The 18009-nt window shown below is 40.3% G+C and overlaps 1 long non-coding RNA gene across 1 annotated transcript in view; it reads left to right on the forward strand.

Annotated features, from left to right (window-relative positions):
• Positions 1 to 18009, forward strand: part of LOC307188551 — a 397940-nt gene that overhangs the window by 74733 nt on the left and 305198 nt on the right. The gene's annotated exons all lie outside the window — the stretch shown is intronic.

Here is an 18009-nt window from a genome sequence, read left to right on the forward strand (position 1 = left end):
GTTCTCTACGAGGTCTGCGTCTTTATTCCTGCATTACCCCTAGATTCTTCATGACATTTTTTTTTCTTAAATTCCATATATATGTGTTAGCATACAGTATTTGTCTTTTTCTTTCTGACTTACTTCACTCTGTATGACAGACTCTAGGTCTATCCACCTCATTACAAATAGCTCAATTTCGTTTCTTTTTATGGCTGAGTAATATTCCATTGTATATATGTGCCACATCTTCTTTATCCATTCATCCGATGATGGGCACTTAGGTTGTTTCCATCTCCGGGCTATTGTAAATAGAGCTGCAATGAACATTTTGGTACATGGCTCTTTTTGAATTTTGGTTTTCTCAGGGTATATGCCCAGTAGTGGGATTGCTGGGTCATATGGTAGTTCTATTTGTAGTTTTTTAAGGAACCTCCATACTGTTCTCCATAGTGGCTGAACCAATTCACATTCCCACCAGCAGTGCAAGAGTGTTCCCTTTTCTCCACACCCTCTCCAGCATTTATTGTTTGTAGATTTTTTGATGATGGCCATTCTGACTGGTGTGAGATGATATCTCATTGTAGTTTTGATTTGCATTTCTCTAATGATTAATGATGTTGAGCATTCTTTCATGTGTTTGTTGGCAGTCTGTATATCTTCTTTGGAGAAATGTCTATTTAGGTCTTTGGCCCATTTTTGGATTGGGTTGTTTGTTTTTTTGTTATTGAGCTGCATGAGCTGCTTGTAAATTTTGGAGATTAATCCTTTGTTGGTTGCTTCATTTGCAAATATTTTCTCCCATTCTGAGGGTTGTCTTTTGGTCTTGTTTATGGTTTCCTTTGCTGTGCAAAAGCTTTGAAGTTTCATTAGGTCCCATTTGTTTATTTTTGTTTTTATTTCCATTACTCTAGGAGGTGGGTCAGAAAGGATCTTGCTGTGATTTATGTCATAGAGTGTTCTGCCTGTGTTTTCCTTTAAGAGTTTGATAGTTTCTGGCCTTACATTTAGGTCTTTAATCCATTTTGAGCTTACTTTTGTGTATGGTGTTAGGGAGTGATCTAATCTCATACTTTTACATGTACCTGTCCAGTTTTCTCAGCACCAATTATTGAAGAGGCTGTCCTTTCTCCATTGTACATTACTGCCACCTTTATCAAAGATAAGGTGTCCATATGTGCGTGGGTTTATCTCTGGGCTTTCTATCCTGTTCCATTGATCTATCTTTCTGTTTTTGTGTCAGTACCATACCGTCTTGATTACTGTAGCTTTGTAGTATAGTCTGAAGTCAGGGAGCCTGATTCCTCCAGTTCCTTCTTTCATTCTCAAGATTGCTTTGGCTATTCGGGGTCTTTTGTGTTTCCATACAAATTGTGAAATTTTTTGTTCTAGTTCTGTGAAAAATGCCAGTGGTAGTTTGATAGGGATTGCATTGAATCTATAGATTGCTTTGGGTAGTAGAGTCATTTTCACAATGTTGATTCTTCCAATCCAAGAACATGGTATATCTCTCCACCTATTTGTATCATTTTTAATTTCTTTCATCAGTGTCTTATAATTTTCTGCATACAGGTCTTTTGTCTCCTTAGGTAGGTTTATTCCTAGATATTTTATTCTTTTTGTTGCAATGGTAAATGGGAGTGTTTTCTTGATTTCACTTTCAGATTTTTCATCATTAGTATATAGGAATGCCAGAGATTTCTGTGCATTAATTTTGTTTCCTGCTACTTTACCAAATTCATTGATGAGCTCTAGTAGTTTTCTGCTAGCATCTTTAGGATTCTCTATGTATAGGATCATGTCATCTGCAAACAGTGATAGCTTTACTTCTTCTTTTCCGATTTGGATTCCTTTTATTTCCTATTCTTCTCTGATTGCTGTGGCTAAAACTTCCAAAACTATGTTGAATAAGAGTATGAGAGTGGGCAACCTTGTGTTGTTCCTGATCTTAGTGGAAATGCTTTCAGTTTTTCACCATTGAGGATGATGTTTGCTGTAGGCTTTTCATATATGGCCTTTATTATGTTGAGGAAAGTTCCCTCTATGCCTACTTTCTGCAGGGTTTTTATCATAAATGGGTGTTGAATTTTGTCAAAAGCTTTCTCTGCATCTATTGAGATGATCATATGGTTTTTCTCCTTCAATTTGTTAATATGGTGTATCACATTGATAGATTTGCATATATTGAAGAATCCTTGCATTCCTGGAATAAACCCCACTTGATCATGGTGTATGATCCTTTTAATGTGCTGTTGGAATCTGTTTTCTAGTATTCTGTTGAGGATTTTTGCATCTGTGTTCATCAGTGATATTGGCCTGTAGTTTTCTTTCTTTGTGACATCCTTGTCTCGTTTTGGTATCAAGCTGATGGTGGCCTCGTAGAAGGAATTTGGGAGTGTTCCTCCCTCTGCTATATTTTGGAAAAGTTTGAGAAGGATAGGTGTTAGCTCTTCTCTAAATGTTTGATAGAATTCGCCTGTGAAGCCATCTGGTCCTGAGCTTTTGTTTGTTGGAAGATTTTTAATCACAGTTTCAATTTCAGTGCTTGTGATTGGTCTGCTCATATTTTCTATTTGTTCCTGATTCAGTGGCAGGTTGTGCATTTCTAAGAATTTGTCCATTTCTTCCAGATTGTCCATTTTATTGGCATAGAGTTGCTTGTAGTAATCTCTCATGATCTTTTTTATTTCTGCAGTGTCAGTTTTTACCTCTCCTTTTTCATTTCTAATTCTATTGATTTGAGTCTTCTCCCTTTTTTTCTTGATGAGTCTGGCTAGTGGTTTATCTATTTGTTTATCTTCTCAAAGAACCAGCTTTAGTTTTATTGATCTTTGCTATTGTTTCCTTCATTTCTTTTTCATTTATTTCTGATCTGATTTTTATGATTTCTTTCCTTCTGCTAGCTTTGGGGTTTTTTTGTTCTTCTTTCTCTAATTGCTTGAGGTGCAAGGTTAGGTTGTTTATTTGAGATGTTTCCTGCTTCTTAAGGTGGGCTTGTATTGCTATAAACTTCCCCCTTAGAACTGCTTTTGCTGCATCCCATAGGTTTTGGGTCATTGTGTCTCCATTGTCATTTGTTTCTAGGTATTTTTTGATTTCCTCTTTGATTTCTTCAGTGATCACTTCATTATTAAGTAGTGTATTGTTTAGCCTCCATGTGTTTGTATTTTTTACAGATCTTTTCCTGTAATTGATATCTAGTCTCATGGCGTTGTGGTCAGCAAAGATACTTGATACAATTTCAATTTTGTTAAATTTACCAAGGCTTGATATGTGACCCAAGATATGATCTATCCTGGAGAATGTTCCATGAGCACTTGAGAAAAATGTGTATTCTGTTGTTTTTGGATGGAGTGTCCTATAAATATCAATTAAGTCCATCTTGTTTAATGTATCATTTAAAGCTTGGGTTTCCTTATTTATTTTCATTTTGGATGATCTGTCCATGGGTGAAAGTGGGGTGTTTAAGTCCCCTACTATGAATGTGTTACTGTCGATTTCCCCTTTTATGGCTGTTAGTATTTGCCTTATGTATTGAGGTGCTCCTATGTTGGGTGCATAAATATTTACAATTGTTATATCTTCTTCTTGGATCGATCCCTTGATCATTATGTAGTGTCCTTCTTTGTCTCTTTTAATAGTCCTTATTTTAAAGTCTATTTTGTCTGATATGAGAATTGCTACTCCAGCTTTCTTTTGGTTTACATTTTCATGGAATACCTTTTTCCATCCCCTTACTTTCAGTCTGTATGTGTCTCTAGGTCTGAAGTGGGTCTCTTGTAGACAGCATATATAAGGGTCTTATTTTTGTATCCATTCAGCCAATCTGTGTCTTTTGGTGGGAGCATTTAGTCCATTTACATTTAAGGTAATTATCGATATGTATGTTCCTATTCCCATTTTCTAAATTGTTTTGGGTTCATTATTATAGGTCTTTTCCTTCTCTTGTGTTTCTTGTCTAGAGAAGTTCCTTTAGCATTTGTTGTAAAGCTGGTTTGGTGGTGCTGAACTCTCTCAGCTTTTGCTTGTCTGTAAAGGTTTTAATTTCTCCATCAAATCTGAATGAGATCCTTGCTGGGTAGAGTAGTCTTGGTTGCAGGTTTTTCTCCTTCATCACCTTCAGTATGTCCTGCCACTCCCTTCTGGCTTGTAGGGTTTCTGCTGAGAGATCAGCTGTTAACCTTATGGGGATTCCCTTGTGTGTTATTTGTTGTTTTTCCCTTGCTGCTTTTACTATGCTTTCTTTGTATTTAATTTTTGACAGTTTGATTAATATGTGTCTTGGCGTATTTCTCCTTGGATTTATCCTGTGTGGGACTCTCTGTGCTTCCTGGACTTGATTAACTATTTCCTTTCCCATATTAGGGAAGTTTTCAAGTATAATCTCTTCAAATATTTTCTCAGTCCCTTTCTTTTTCTCTTCTTCTTCTGGAACCCCTATAATTCGAATGTTGGTGCGTTTAATGTTGTCCCAGAGGTCTCTGAGACTCTCCTTAATTCTTTTCATTCTTTTTTCTTTATTCTGCTCTGCAGTAGTTATTTCCACTATTTTATCTTCCAGGTCACTTATCCGTTCTTCTGCCTCAGGTATTCTGCTATTGATCCCTTCTGGAGTATTTTTAATTTCATTTATTGTGCTGTTCATCGTTGCTTGTTTCATCTTTAGTTCTTCTAGGTCCTTGTTAAATGTTTCTTGCATTTTGTCCATTCTATTTCCAAGATTTCGGATCAACCTTACTATCATTATTCTGAATTCTCTTTCAGGTAGACTGCCTATTTCCTCTTCATTTGTTAAGTCTGGTGCATTTTATCTTGCTCCTTTATCTGCTGTGTTTTTTTCTGTCTTCTCATTTTGCTTATCTTACTGTGTTTGGGGTCTCCTTTTTGCAGACTGCAGGTTCGTAGTTCCCGCTGTTTTTGATGTCTGTCTCCAGTGGCTAAGGTTGGTTCAGTGGGTTGTGTAGGCTTCCTGGTGGAGGGGACTAGTGCCTGTGTTGTGGTGGATGAGGCTGGATCTTGTCTCTCTAGTGGGCAGGTTCACGTCTGGTGGTGTGTTTTGGGGTGTCTGTGGCCTTATGATTTTAGGCAGCCTCTCTGCTAATGGGTGGGGTTGTGTTCCTGTTTTGCTAGTTGTTTGGCATAGGTTGTCCAGCACTGTGGCTTGCTGGTCATTAAGTGAAGCTGGGTGCTGGTGTTAAGATGGAGGTCTCTGGGAGATTTTCACCGCTTGATATTATGTGGAGCTGGGAGGTCTCTTGTTGACCAGTGTCCTGAAGTTGGCTCTCCTACCTCAGAGGCAGAGCCCTGACTCCTGGCTGGAGCACCAAGAGCCTTTCATCCACACGGCTCAGAATAAAAGGGATAAAAAGTAGAGAGAATTAGTAGAAATATGAGGAAAGAAAGAAGGAAAGGAGGGAAGGAAGGAAGGAAGGAAGAAAGAAAGAAGCAACGAAGGAAAGAAGGCAAGAAGGAAAGAAAGGGAGGGAGGGAGGGAGGGAGGAAGGAAGGAAGGAGCGAAAGAAGGAAAAAAGACAGAAGATACAGTAAAAATAAAGTATAATAAAGGTATTGAATTAAAAATTCTTATTTAGAAAAAAAAAAAGGGACGGATAGAACCTTAGGACAAATGTTGGAAGCAAAGCTATACAGACAAAATCTTACACAGAAGCATACACATACACCCTCACAAAAAGAGGTAAAGGGGGAAAAATCATAAATCTTGCTGTCAGAGACCACCTCCTCAATTTGGGATGATTCGTTGTCTAAAGGAGGGAAGGAACGAAGGAAAGAAAGAAAGAAAGAAAGAACGAAAATAAAGTATAATAACATTATTAAAATTAATTATTAAGAAAAAAATTAAAAAGAAAACCATGGACGGATAGAACCCTAGGGCAAATGGTGGAAGCAAGACTATACAGACAAGATCTCACACAGAAGCATACACATACACATTCACAAAAAGAGGAAAAGGGAAAAAAATCATAGATCTTGCTCCTAAAGTCCACTTCCTTAATTTGGGATGATTGGTTGTCTCTTCATGTATTCCACAGATGCAGGGTACATCAAGTTGATTGTGGAGCTTTAATCCGCTGCTTCTGAGGCTGCTGGGAGAGATTTCCCTTTCTCTTCTTTGTTTCACAGCTCATCGGGGCTCAGCTTTGGATTTGGCCCTGCGTCTGTGTGTAGGTCGCTGGAGGGCGTCTGTTTTCTGCTCAGACAGGACGGGGTTAAAGGAGCCGCTGATTCGGGGGCTCTGGCGCACTCAGGCCGGCGGGGAGGGAGGGGCACTGCGTGCGGGGCGGTCCTGCGGCGGCAAAGGCCGGCGTGACGTTGCACCAGCCTGAGGCCCGCCGTGTGTTCTCCCGGGGAAGTTGTCCCTGGATCCCGGGAACGTGGCAGTGGCGGGCTGCACAGGCTCCGCGGAAGAGGGGTGTGGATAGTGACCTGTGCTCGCACACAGGCCCCTCGGTGGCGGCAGCAGCAGCCTTAGCGTCTCCCGCCCGTCTCTGGGGTCCGCGCTTTTAGCCGCGGCTCGTGCCCGTCTCTGGGGTCCGCGCTTTTAGCCGCGGCTCGCGCCCATCTCTGCAGTTCCTTTAAGCAGCGTTCTTAAACCCCTCTCCTCACGCACCAGGAAACAAAGAGGGAAGAAAAAGTCTGTTGCCTCTTCGGCAGGTGCAGACTTTTCTCCGGACTCCCTCCGGGGTAGCCGTGGTGCACTAACCCCTTCAGGCTATGTTCAAGCCGCCAACCCCAGTCCTCTCCCTGCGCTCCGTCGGAAACCGAAACCCGAGTCTCAGAGCCTCAGCTGGCAGCCCCGCAGCCCCGCCCGCCCCGGCGGGTGAGCAGACAAGCCTCTCGGGCTGGTGAGTGCCAGTCGGCACCGATCCTCTGTGCGGGAATCTCCCCGCTTTGCCCTCCGCACCCGTTGCTGTGCACTCCTCTGCGGCTTCGAAGTTCCCCCTCCGCCTCCCGCAGTCTCCGCCCGCGAAGGGGCTTCCTAGAGTGTGGAAACTTTTCCTCCTTCACAGCTCCCTCCCACTGGTGCAGGTGCCGTCCCTATTCTTTTGTCTCTGTTTTTTCTTTTTTTTTCTTTTGCCCTACCCAGGTACGTGGGGAGTTTCTTGCCTTTTGGGAGGTCTGAGGTCTTCTGCCAGCCTTCAGTAGGTGTTCTGTAGGAGTTGTTCCACGTGTAGATGTATTTCTGATGTATCTGTGGGGAGGAAGGTGATCTCCGCGTCTTACTCTTCCGCCATCTTTAAGGTCCCCCCCATGACTCTTTTTGAATTATGGTATTGTCAGGGTATATGCCCAGTAGTGGGATTGCTGGGCCATATGGTAGTTCTATTATTAATTTTTAAGGAACCTCCATACTGTTCTCCATCGTGGCTGTATCAATTTACATTCCCACCAACAGTGCAAGAGGGTTCCCTTTTCACCACACCATCTCCAGCATTTATTGTTTGTAGATTTTTTGATGATGGCCATTCTGACCGGTGTGAGGTGATAAGCACATTGTAGTTTTGATTTGCATTTCTCTAATGATTAGTGATGTTGAGCATCCTTTTACGTGTTTGTTGGCAATCTGTATATCTTCTTTGGAGAAATGTCTGTGTGGGTCTTATGCCCATTTTTGGATTGGGTTTCTTTTTTTGATATTGAGCTGAATGAGCTGCTTGTAAATTTTGGAGATTAATCCTTTGTCCGTTGCTTCATTTGCAAATACTTTTTCCCATTCTGAAGGTTGTCTTTTCGTCTTGTTTATGGCTTCCTTACTGTGCAAAAGCTTTGAAGTTTCATTAGGTCCCATTCGTATATTTTTGTTTTTATTTCCATTTCTCTAGAAGGTGGGTCAAAAAGGATCTTGCTGTGATTTATGTCATAGAGTGTTCTGCTTATGTTTTCCTCTAAGAGCTTTAGAGTGTCTGGCCTTACATAAGGTCTTTAATCCATTTTGATTTTATTTTTGTGTATGGTGTTAGGGAGTATTCTAATTTTCATTCTTTTACATGTAGCTGTCCAGTTTTCCCAGCACCACTTATTGAAGACGCTGTCTTTTCCCCAGTGTGTATTCTTCCCTCCTTTATCAATGATAAGATGACCATATGTGCGTGGGTTTATCTCTGGGCTTCTGTCCTGTTCCATTAATCTATATTTCTGTTTTTGTGCCAGTACCATACTGTCTTGATTACTGTACCTTTGTAGTATAGTCTGACATCAGGGAGACTGATTCCTCCAGCTCCGTTTTTCTTTCTCAAGATTACTTTGGCTATTCGGGGTCTTTTGTGTTTCCATACAAATTGTGAAATTTTTTGTTCTAGTTCTGTGAAAAATGCCAGTGGTAGTTTGATAGGGATTGCAGTGAATCTGTAGATTGCTTTGGGTAGTATAGTCATTTTTACAATGTTGACTCTTCTAATCCAAGAACATGGTATATCTCTCTGTCTGTTTGTATCATCTTTAATTTCTTCATCAGTGTCTTATAGTTTTCTGCATACAGGTCTTTTGTCTCCTTAGGTAGATTTATTCCTAGGTATTTTATCCATTTTGTTGCAGTGGTAAATGGGAGTTTTTCCTTAATTTCTCTTTCAGATTTTTCATCATTAGAGTATAGAAATACAAGAGATTTCTGTGCATAAATTCTGTATCCTGCTACTTTCCCAAATTCATTGATTAGCTCTAGTAGTTTTCTGGTAGCATCTTTAGGAATCTCTGTATATAGTATCATGTCATCTGCAAACAGTGACAGCTTTGCTTCTTCTCTTCTGATTTGGATTCCTTTTATTTCCTTTTCTTCTCTGATTGCTGTGGCTAAAACTTCCAAAACTGTGTTGAATAATAGTGGTGAGAGTGGACAACCTTGTTTTGTTCCTGATCTTAGAGGAAATGGTTTCAGTTTTTCACCATTGAGAACGATGTTGGCTGTGGGTTTGTCATATATGGCCTTTATTATGTTGAAGTAAGTTCCCTCTTTGCCTACTTTCTGGAGGGTTTTTATCATAAATGGGTGTTGAATTATGTTGAAAGCTTTTTCTTCATCTATTGAGATGATCGTATAGTTTTTCTCCTTCAAGTTGTTAATATGGTATATCACATTGATTGATTTGTGTATATTGAAGAAACCTTGCATTGCTGGGAATAACCCCACTTGATCATGGTGTATGATCCTTTTAATGTGCTGTTGGATTCTGTTTGCTAGTATTTTGTTGAGGATTTTTGCATCTATGTTCATCAGTGATATTCGCCTGTAGTTTTCTTTCTTTGTGACATCTTTGTGTGGTTTTGTTATCAGAGTGATGGTTGCCTTGTAGAATGAGTTTGGGAGTGTTCCTCCCTCTGCTATGTTTTGGAAGAGTTTGAGAAGGATAGGTTTAAGCTCTTCTCTAAATATTTGATAGAACTCGCCTGGGAAGCCACCTGGTCCTGGGCTTTTGTTTGTTGGAAGGTTGTTAATCACAGTCTCAATTTCAGTGCTTGTGATTGGTTTGTTTATATTATCTATTTCTTCCTGGTTCAGTCTCCAGTGGTTGTGCTTTTCTAAGAATTTGTCCATTTCTTCCAGATTGTCCATTTTATTGGCATACAGTTGCTTATAGTAATCACTCATGATCCTTTGTATTTCTGCAGTGTCAGTTGTTACTTCTCCTTTTTCATTTCTAGTTGAGTCTTCTCCCTTTTTTCTTGATGAGTCTGGCTAATGGTTTATTAATTTTGTTTATCTTCTCAAAGAACCACCTTTTAGTTTTATTGATCTTTGCTATTGTTTTCTTCATTTCTTTTTCATTTATTTCTGATCTGATCTTTATGATTTCTTTCCTTCTGCTAACTTCTGGATTTTTTTGTTCTTCTTTCTCTAATAGCTTTACGTGTACGGTTGGGTTGTTTATTTGAGATTTTTCTTGTTTCTTGAGGTAAGCTTGTATTGCTATAAACTTCCCTGTTGGAACTGCTTTTGCTGCATCCCATAGGTTTTGGGTTCTCGTGTTTTCATTGTCATTTGTTTCTAGGTATTTTTTGATTTCTTCTTTGATTTTTTCAGTGATCTCTTGGTTATTTAGTCGTGTATTGTTTTGCCTGCATGTGCTTGTATTTTTTCCAAATATTTTCCTGTAATTGATATCTAGTCTAATAGCATTATGGTCAGAAAAGATACTTGATATGATTTTAATTTTCTTAAATTTACCAAGGCTTGATTTGTGACCCAAGATATGATCTGTCCTGGAGAATGTTCCATGATCATTTGAGAAAAAAGTGTATTCTGTTGTTTTTGAATGGAATGACCTATAAATATCTATTAAGTCCATTTGTTTATTGTGTCATTTAAAGCTTATGTTTCCTTCTTTATTTTCATTTTTGTTGATCTGTCCATTGGTGAAAGTGGGCTGTTAAAGTCCCTACTATTATTGTGTTACTGTCGATTTCCCCTTTTATGGCTGTTAGCATTTGCCTTATGTATTGAGGTGCTCGCATGTTGGGTGCATAAATATTTAGAATTGTTATATCTTCTTCTTGGGCTGATTCCTTGATCATTATGTAGTGTCCTTCTTTGTCTCTTGTAATAGTCATTAGATTAGAGTCTATTTTGTCTGATAGAGAATTGCTGCTCCAGCTTTTTTTTTTTTTTTTTAACATCTTTATTGGGGTATAATTGCTTTACAATGGTGTGTTAGTTTCTGCTTTATAACAAAGTGAATCAGTCATACATAAACATATGTTCCCATATGTCTTCCCTGTTGCGTCTCCCTCCCTCCCACCCTCCCCATCCCACCTCTCCAGGCTGTCACAAAGCACCGAGCCAATATCCCTGTGCCATGCGGCTGCTTCCCACTAGCTATCTACCTTACTGCGTTTGTTAGTGTGTATATGCCCATGACTCTCTCTCGCCCTGTCACAGCTCACCCTTCCCCCTCCCCATAACCTCAAGTCCGTTCTCTAAGAGGTCTGCGTCTTTATTCCTGCTTTACCCCTAGGTTCTTCATGACATTTTTTTCTTAAATTCCATATATATGTGTTAGCATACGGTATTTGTCTTTTTCTTTCTGACTTACTTCACTCTGTATGACAGACTCTAGGTCTATCCACCTCATTACCAATAGCTCAATTTCGTTTCTTTTTATGGCTGAGTAATATTCCATTGTATATATGTGCCACATCTTCTTTATCCATTCATCCGATGACGGGCACTTAGGTTGTTTCCATCTCCGGGCTATTGTAAATAGAGCTGCAATGAACATTTTGGTACATGACTCTTTTTGAATTTTGGTTTTCTCAGGGTATATGCTCAGTAGTGGGATTGCTGGGTCATATGGTAGTTCTATTTGTAGTTTTTTAAGGAACCTCCATACTGTTCTCCATAGTGGCTGAACCAATTCACATTCCCACCAGCAGTGCAAGAGTGTTCCCTTTTCTCCACACCCTCTCCAGCATTTATTGTTTGTAGATTTTTTGATGATGGCCATTCTGACTGGTGTGAGATGATATCTCATTGTAGTTTTGATTTGCATTTCTCTAATGATTAATGATGTTGAGCATTCTTTCATGTGTTTGTTGGCAGTCTGTATATCTTCTTTGGAGAAATGTCTATTTAGGTCTTCTGCCCATTTTTGGATTGGGTTGTTTGTTTTCTTGTTATTGAGCTGCATGAGCTGCTTGTAAATTTTGGAGATTAATCCTTTGTCGGTTGCTTCATTTGCAAATATTTTCTCCCATTCTGAGGGTTGTCTTTTGGTCTTGTTTATGGTTTCCTTTGCTGTGCAAAAGCTTTGAAGTTTCATTAGGTCCCATTTGTTTATTTTTGTTTTTATTTCCATTACTCTAGGAGGTGGGTCAGAAAGGATCTTGCTTTGATTTATGTCATAGAGTGTTCTGCCTATGTTTTCCTCTAAGAGTTTGATAGTTTCTGGCCTTACATTTAGGTCTTTAATCCATTTTGAGCTTATTTTTGTGTATGGTGTTAGGGAGTGATCTAATCTCATACTTTTACATGTACCTGTCCAGTTTTCCCAGCACCACTTATTGAAGAGGCTGTCCTTTCTCCATTGTACATTACTGCCACCTTTATCAAAGATAAGGTGTCCATATGTGCGTGGGTTTATCTCTGGGCTTTCTATCCTGTTCCATTGATCTGTCTTTCTGTTTTTGTGTCAGTACCATACCGTCTTGATGACTGTAGCTTTGTAGTATAGTCTGAAGTCAGGGAGCCTGATTCCTCCAGTTCCTTCTTTCGTTCTCAAGATTGCTTTGGCTATTCGGGGTCTTTTGTGTTTCCATACAAATTGTGAAATTTTTTGTTCTAGTTCTGTGAAAAATGCCAGTGGTAGTTTGATAGGGATTGCATTGAATCTATAGATTGCTTTGGGTAGTAGAGTCATTTTCACAATGTTGATTCTTCCAATCCAAGAACATGGTATATCTCTCCACCTATTTGTATCATTTTTAATTTCTTTCATCAGTGTCTTATAATTTTCTGCATACAGGTCTTTTGTCTCCTTAGGTAGGTTTATTCCTAGATATTTTATTCTTTTTGTTGCAATGGTAAATGGGAGTGTTTTCTTGATTTCACTTTCAGATTTTTCATCATTAGTATATAGGAATGCCAGAGATTTCTGTGCATTAATTTTGTATCCTGCCACTTTACCAAATTCATTGATGAGCTCTAGTAGTTTTCTGGTAGCATCTTTAGGGTTCTCTATGTATAGGATCATGTCATCTGCAAACAGTGACAGCTTTACTTGTTCTTTTCCAATTTGGATTCCTTTTATTTCCTTTTCTTCTCTGATTGCTGTGGCTAAAACTTCCAAAACTATGTTGAATAATAGTGGTGAGAGTGGGCAACCTTGTGTTGTTCCTGATCTTAGTGGAAATGCTTTCAGTTTTTCACCATTGAGGATGATGTTTGCTGTAGGCTTTTCATATATGGCCTTTATTATGTTGAGGAAAGTTCCCTCTATGCCTACTTTCTGCAGGGTTTTTATCATAAATGGGTGTTGAATTTTGTCAAAAGCTTTCTCTGCATCTATTGAGATGATCATATGGTTTTTCTCCTTCAATTTGTTAATATGGTGTATCACATTGATAGATTTGCATATATTGAAGAATCCTTGCATTCCTGGAATAAACCCCACTTGATCATGGTGTATGATCCTTTTAATGTGCTGTTGGATTCTGTTTGCTAGTATTTTGTTGAGGATTTTTGCATCTATGTTCATCAGTGATATTGGCCTGTAGTTTTCTTTCTTTGTGACATCCTTGTCTGGTTTTGGTATCAAGGTGATGGTGGCCTCGTAGAAGGAGTTAGGGAGTGGTCCTCCCTCTGCTATATTTTGGAAGAGTTTGAGAAGGATAGGTGTTAGCTGTTCTCTAAATGTTTGATAGAATTCGCCTGTGAAGCCATCTGGTCCTGGACTTTTCTTTGTTGGAAGATTTTTAATCACAGTTTCAATTTCAGTGCTTGTGATTGGTCTGTTCATATTTTCTATTTCTTCCTGATTCAGTCTTGGCAGGTTGTGCATTTCTAAGAATTTGTCCATTTCTTCCAGATTGTCCATTTTATTGGCATAGAGTTGCTTGTAGTAATCTCTCATGATCTCTTTTATCTCTGCAGTGTCAGTTGTTACCTCTCCTTTTTCATTTCTAATTCTATTGATTTGAGTCTTCTCCCTTTTTTTCTTGATGAGTCTGGCTAGTGGTTTATCAATTTTGTTTATCTTCTCAAAGAACCAGCTTTTAGTTTTATTGATCTTTGCTATTGTTTCCTTCATTTCTTTTTCATTTATTTCTGATCTGATTTTTATGATTTCTTTCCTTCTGCTAGCTTTGGGGTTTTTTTGTTCTTCTTTCTCTAATTGCTTGAGGTGCAAGGTTAGGTTGTTTATTTGAGATGTTTCCTGCTTCTTAAGGTGGGCTTGTATTGCTATAAACTTCCCCCTTAGAACTGCTTTTGCTGCATCCCACAGGGTTTGGGTCATTGTGTCTCCATTGTCATTTGTTTCTAGGTATTTTTTGATTTCCTCTTTGATTTCTTCAGTGATCACTTCATTATTAAGTAGTGTATTGTTTAGCCTCCATGTGTTTGTATTTTTTACAGATCTTTTCCTGTAATTGATATCTAGTCTCATGGCGTTGTGGTCAGAAAAGATACTTGATACAATTTCAATTTTCTTAAATTTACCAAGGCTTGATTTGTGACCTAAGATATGATCTATCCTGGAGAATGTTCCATGAGCACTTGAGAAAAATGTGTATTCTGTTGTTTTTGGATGGAGTGTCCTATAAATATCAATTAAGTCCATCTTGTTTAATGTATCATTTAAAGCTTGGGTTTCCTTATTTATTTTCATTTTGGATGATCTGTCCATGGGTGAAAGTGGGGTGTTTAAGTCCCCTACTATGAATGTGTTACTGTCGATTTCCCCTTTTATGGCTGTTAGTATTTGCCTTATGTATTGAGGTGCTCCTATGTTGGGTGCATAAATATTTACAATTGTTATATCTTCTTCTTGGATCGATCCCTTGATCATTATGTAGTGTCCTTCTTTGTCTCTTTTAATAGTCCTTATTTTAAAGTCTATTTTGTCTGATATGAGAATTGCTACTCCAGCTTTCTTTTGGCTTCCATTTGCATGGAATATCTTTTTCCATCCCCTTACTTTCAGTCTGTATGTGTCTCTAGGTCTGAAGTGGGTCTCTTGTAGACAGCATATATAAGGGTCTTGTTTTTGTATCCATTCAGCCAATCTGTGTCTTTTGGTGGGAGCATTTAGTCCATTTACATTTAAGGTAATTATCGATATGTATGTTCCTATTCCCATTTTCTAAATTGTTTTGTGTTCGTTATTATAGGTCTTTTCCTTCTCTTGTGTTTCTTGTCTAGAGAAGATCCTTTAGCATTTGTTGTAAAGCTGGTTTGGTGGTGCTGAACTCTCTCAGCTTTTGCTTGTCTGTAAAGGTTTTAATTTCTCCATCAAATCTGAATGAGATCCTTGCTGGGTAGAGTAGTCTTGGCTGCATGTTTTTCTCCTTCATCACCTTCAGTATGTCCTGCCACTCCCTTCTGGCTTGTAGGGTTTCTGCTGAGAGATCAGCTGTTAACCTTATGGGGATTCCCTTGTGTGTTATTTGTTGTTTTTCCCTTGCTGCTTTTACTATGCTTTCTTTGTATTTAATTTTTGACAGTTTGATTAATATGTGTCTTGGCGTATTTCTCCTTGTATTTATCTTGTATGGGACTCTCTGTGCTTCCTGGACTTGATTAACTATTTCCTTTCCCATATTAGGGAAGTTTTCAAGTATAATCTCTTCAAATATTTTCTCAGTCCCTTTCTTTTTCTCTTCTTCTTCTGGAACCCCTATAATTCGAATGTTGGTGCGTTTAATGTTGTCCCAGAGGTCTCTGAGACTGTCCTCAGTTCTTTTCATTCTTTTTTCTTTATTCTGCTCTGCAGTAGTTATTTCCACTATTTTATCTTCCAGGTCACTTATCCGTTCTTCTGCCTCAGTTATTCTGCTATTGATCCCATCTAGAGTACTGTTAATTTCATTTATTGTGTTGTTCATCGTTGCTTGTTTCATCTTTAGTTCTTCTAGGTCCTTGTTAACTGATTCTTGCATTTTGTCCTATCTATTGTCCATTCTATCTCCAAGATTTCGGATCAACCTTACTATCATTATTCTGAATTCTCTTTCAGGTAGACTGCCTATTTCCTCTTCATTTGTTAGGTCTGGTGCATTTTTATCTTGCTCCTTTATCTGCTGTGTGTTTTTCTGTCTTCTCATTTTGCTTATCTTACTGTGTTTGGGGTCTCCTTTTTGCAGGCTGCAGGTTTGTAGTTCCTCCTGTTTTTGATGTCTGTCTCCAGTGGCTAAGGTTGGTTCAGTGGGTTGTGTAGGCTTCCTGGTGGAGGGGACTAGTGCCTGTGTTGTGGTGGATGAGGCTGGATCTTGTCTCTCTAGTGGGCAGGTTCACGTCTGGTGGTGTGTTTGGGGGTGTCAGTGGCCTTATTATGATTGTAGGCAGCCTCTCTGCTAATGGGTGGGGTTGTGTTCCTGTTTTGGTAGTTGTTTGGCATAGGTTTTCCAGCACTGCGGCTTGCTGGTCGTTGAGTGAAGCTGGGTGCTGGTGTTAAGATGGAGGTCTCTGGGAGATTTTTGCCGTTTGATATTATGTGGAGCTGGGAGGTCTCTTGTTGATCAGTGTCCTGAAGTTGACTGTCCTACCTCAGAGGCAGAGCCCTGCCTCCTGGCTGGAGCACCAAAAGCTTTTCATCCACAGGCTCAGGATAAAAGGGAGAAAAAGTAGAGGGTATTAGTAGAAGTATGAGGAAAGAAAGAAGGAAAGGAGGGTAGGAAGGAAGGAAGAAAGAAAGAAAGAAGCAAAGAAGGAAAGAAGGCAAGAAGGAAAGAAAGGAGGGAGGGAGGGAGGGAGGAAGGAAGGAAGGAGGGAAAGAAGGAAAAAAGAAAGAAAGAAGATACAGTAAAAATAAAATAAAGTATAATAAAGTTATTGAATTAAAAACTTCTTATTTAGAAAAAAAGAAAAAAAAAAGGGACGGAAAGAACCTTAGGACAAATGTTGGAAGCAAAGCTATACAGACAAAATCTTACACAGAAGCATACACATACACCCTCACTAAAAGAGATAAATGGGGAAAAATCCTAAATCTTGCTGTCAGAGACCACCTCCTCAATTTGGGATGATTCCTTGTCTAAAGGAGGGAAGGAAGGACGGAAAGAAAGAAAGAAAGAAGGAAGGTAAAGTATAATAACATTATTAAAATTAATTATTAAGAAAAAAATTAAAAAAAAAAAACATGGACGGATAGAACCCTAGGACAAATGGTGGAAGCAAGACTATACAGACAAGATCTCACTCAGAAGCATACACATACACATTCACAAAAAGAGGAAAGGGGAAAAAATCATAGATCTTGCTCCTAAAGTCCACTTCCTTAATTTGGGATGATTGGTTGTCTATTCAGGTATTCCACAGATGCAGGGTACATCAAGTTGATTGTGGAGCTTTAATCCGCTGCTTCTGAGGCTGCTGGGAGAGATTTCCCTTTCTCTTCTTTGTTCTCACAGCTCCCAGGGCTAAGCTTTGGATTTGGCCCTGCCACTGCGTGTAGATCGCTGGAGGGCGTCTGTTTTTTGCTCAGACAGGATGGGGTTAAAAGAGCCGCTGATTGGGGGCTCTGGCGCACTCAGGCCGGTGGGGACGGAGGGGCACAGAGTGCGGGGCGGGCCTGCGGTGGCAAAGGCCGGCGTGACTTTGCACCAGCCTGAGGCGCGCTGTGCGCTCTCCCGGGGAAGTTGTCCCTGGATTCCGGGAACCCGGCAGTGGCGGGCTGCACAGGCTCCGCGGAAGAGGGGTGTGGAGAGTGACCTGTGCTCGCACACAGGCCCCTCGGTGGTGGCAGCAGCAGCCTTAACGTCTCCTGCCCGCCTCTGGGGTCCGCGCTTTCAGCCGCGGCTCGCGCCCTTCTCTGGAGTTCCTTTAAGCAGCGTTCTTAAACCCCTCTCCTCACGCCCCAGGAAACAAAGAGGGAAGGAAAAGTCTCCTGCCTCTTCTGCAGGTGCAGGCTTTTCCCCGGACTCCCTCCCGGCTAGCTGTGGTGCACTAACCCCTTCAGGCTATGTTCAAGCCGCCAACCCCAGTCCTCTCCCTGCGCTCCGGCCTCAGCTCGCAGCCCCGCCCGCCCCGGCGGGTGAGCAGACAAGCCTCTCGGGCTGGTGAGTGCCGGTCGGCACCGATCCTCTGTGCGGGAATCTCCCCGCTTTGCCCTCCGCACCCGTTGCTGTGCACTCCTCCGCAGCTTCGAAGCTCCCCCCTCCGCCTCCCGCAGTCTCCGCCCGCTAAGGGGCTTCCTAGAGTGTGGAAACTTTTCCTCCTTCACAGCTCCCTCCCACTGGTGCAGGTGCCGTCCCTATTCTTTTGTCTCTGTTTTTTCTTTTTTTTTCTTTTGCCCTACCCAGGTACGTGGGGAGTTTCTTGCCTTTTGGGAGGTCTGAGGTCTTCTGTCAGCCTTCAGTAGGTGT

Source organism: Stenella coeruleoalba, assembly GCF_951394435.1.
Source record: "Stenella coeruleoalba genome assembly, chromosome: 7".
Lineage (NCBI taxonomy): Eukaryota > Metazoa > Chordata > Mammalia > Artiodactyla > Delphinidae > Stenella > Stenella coeruleoalba.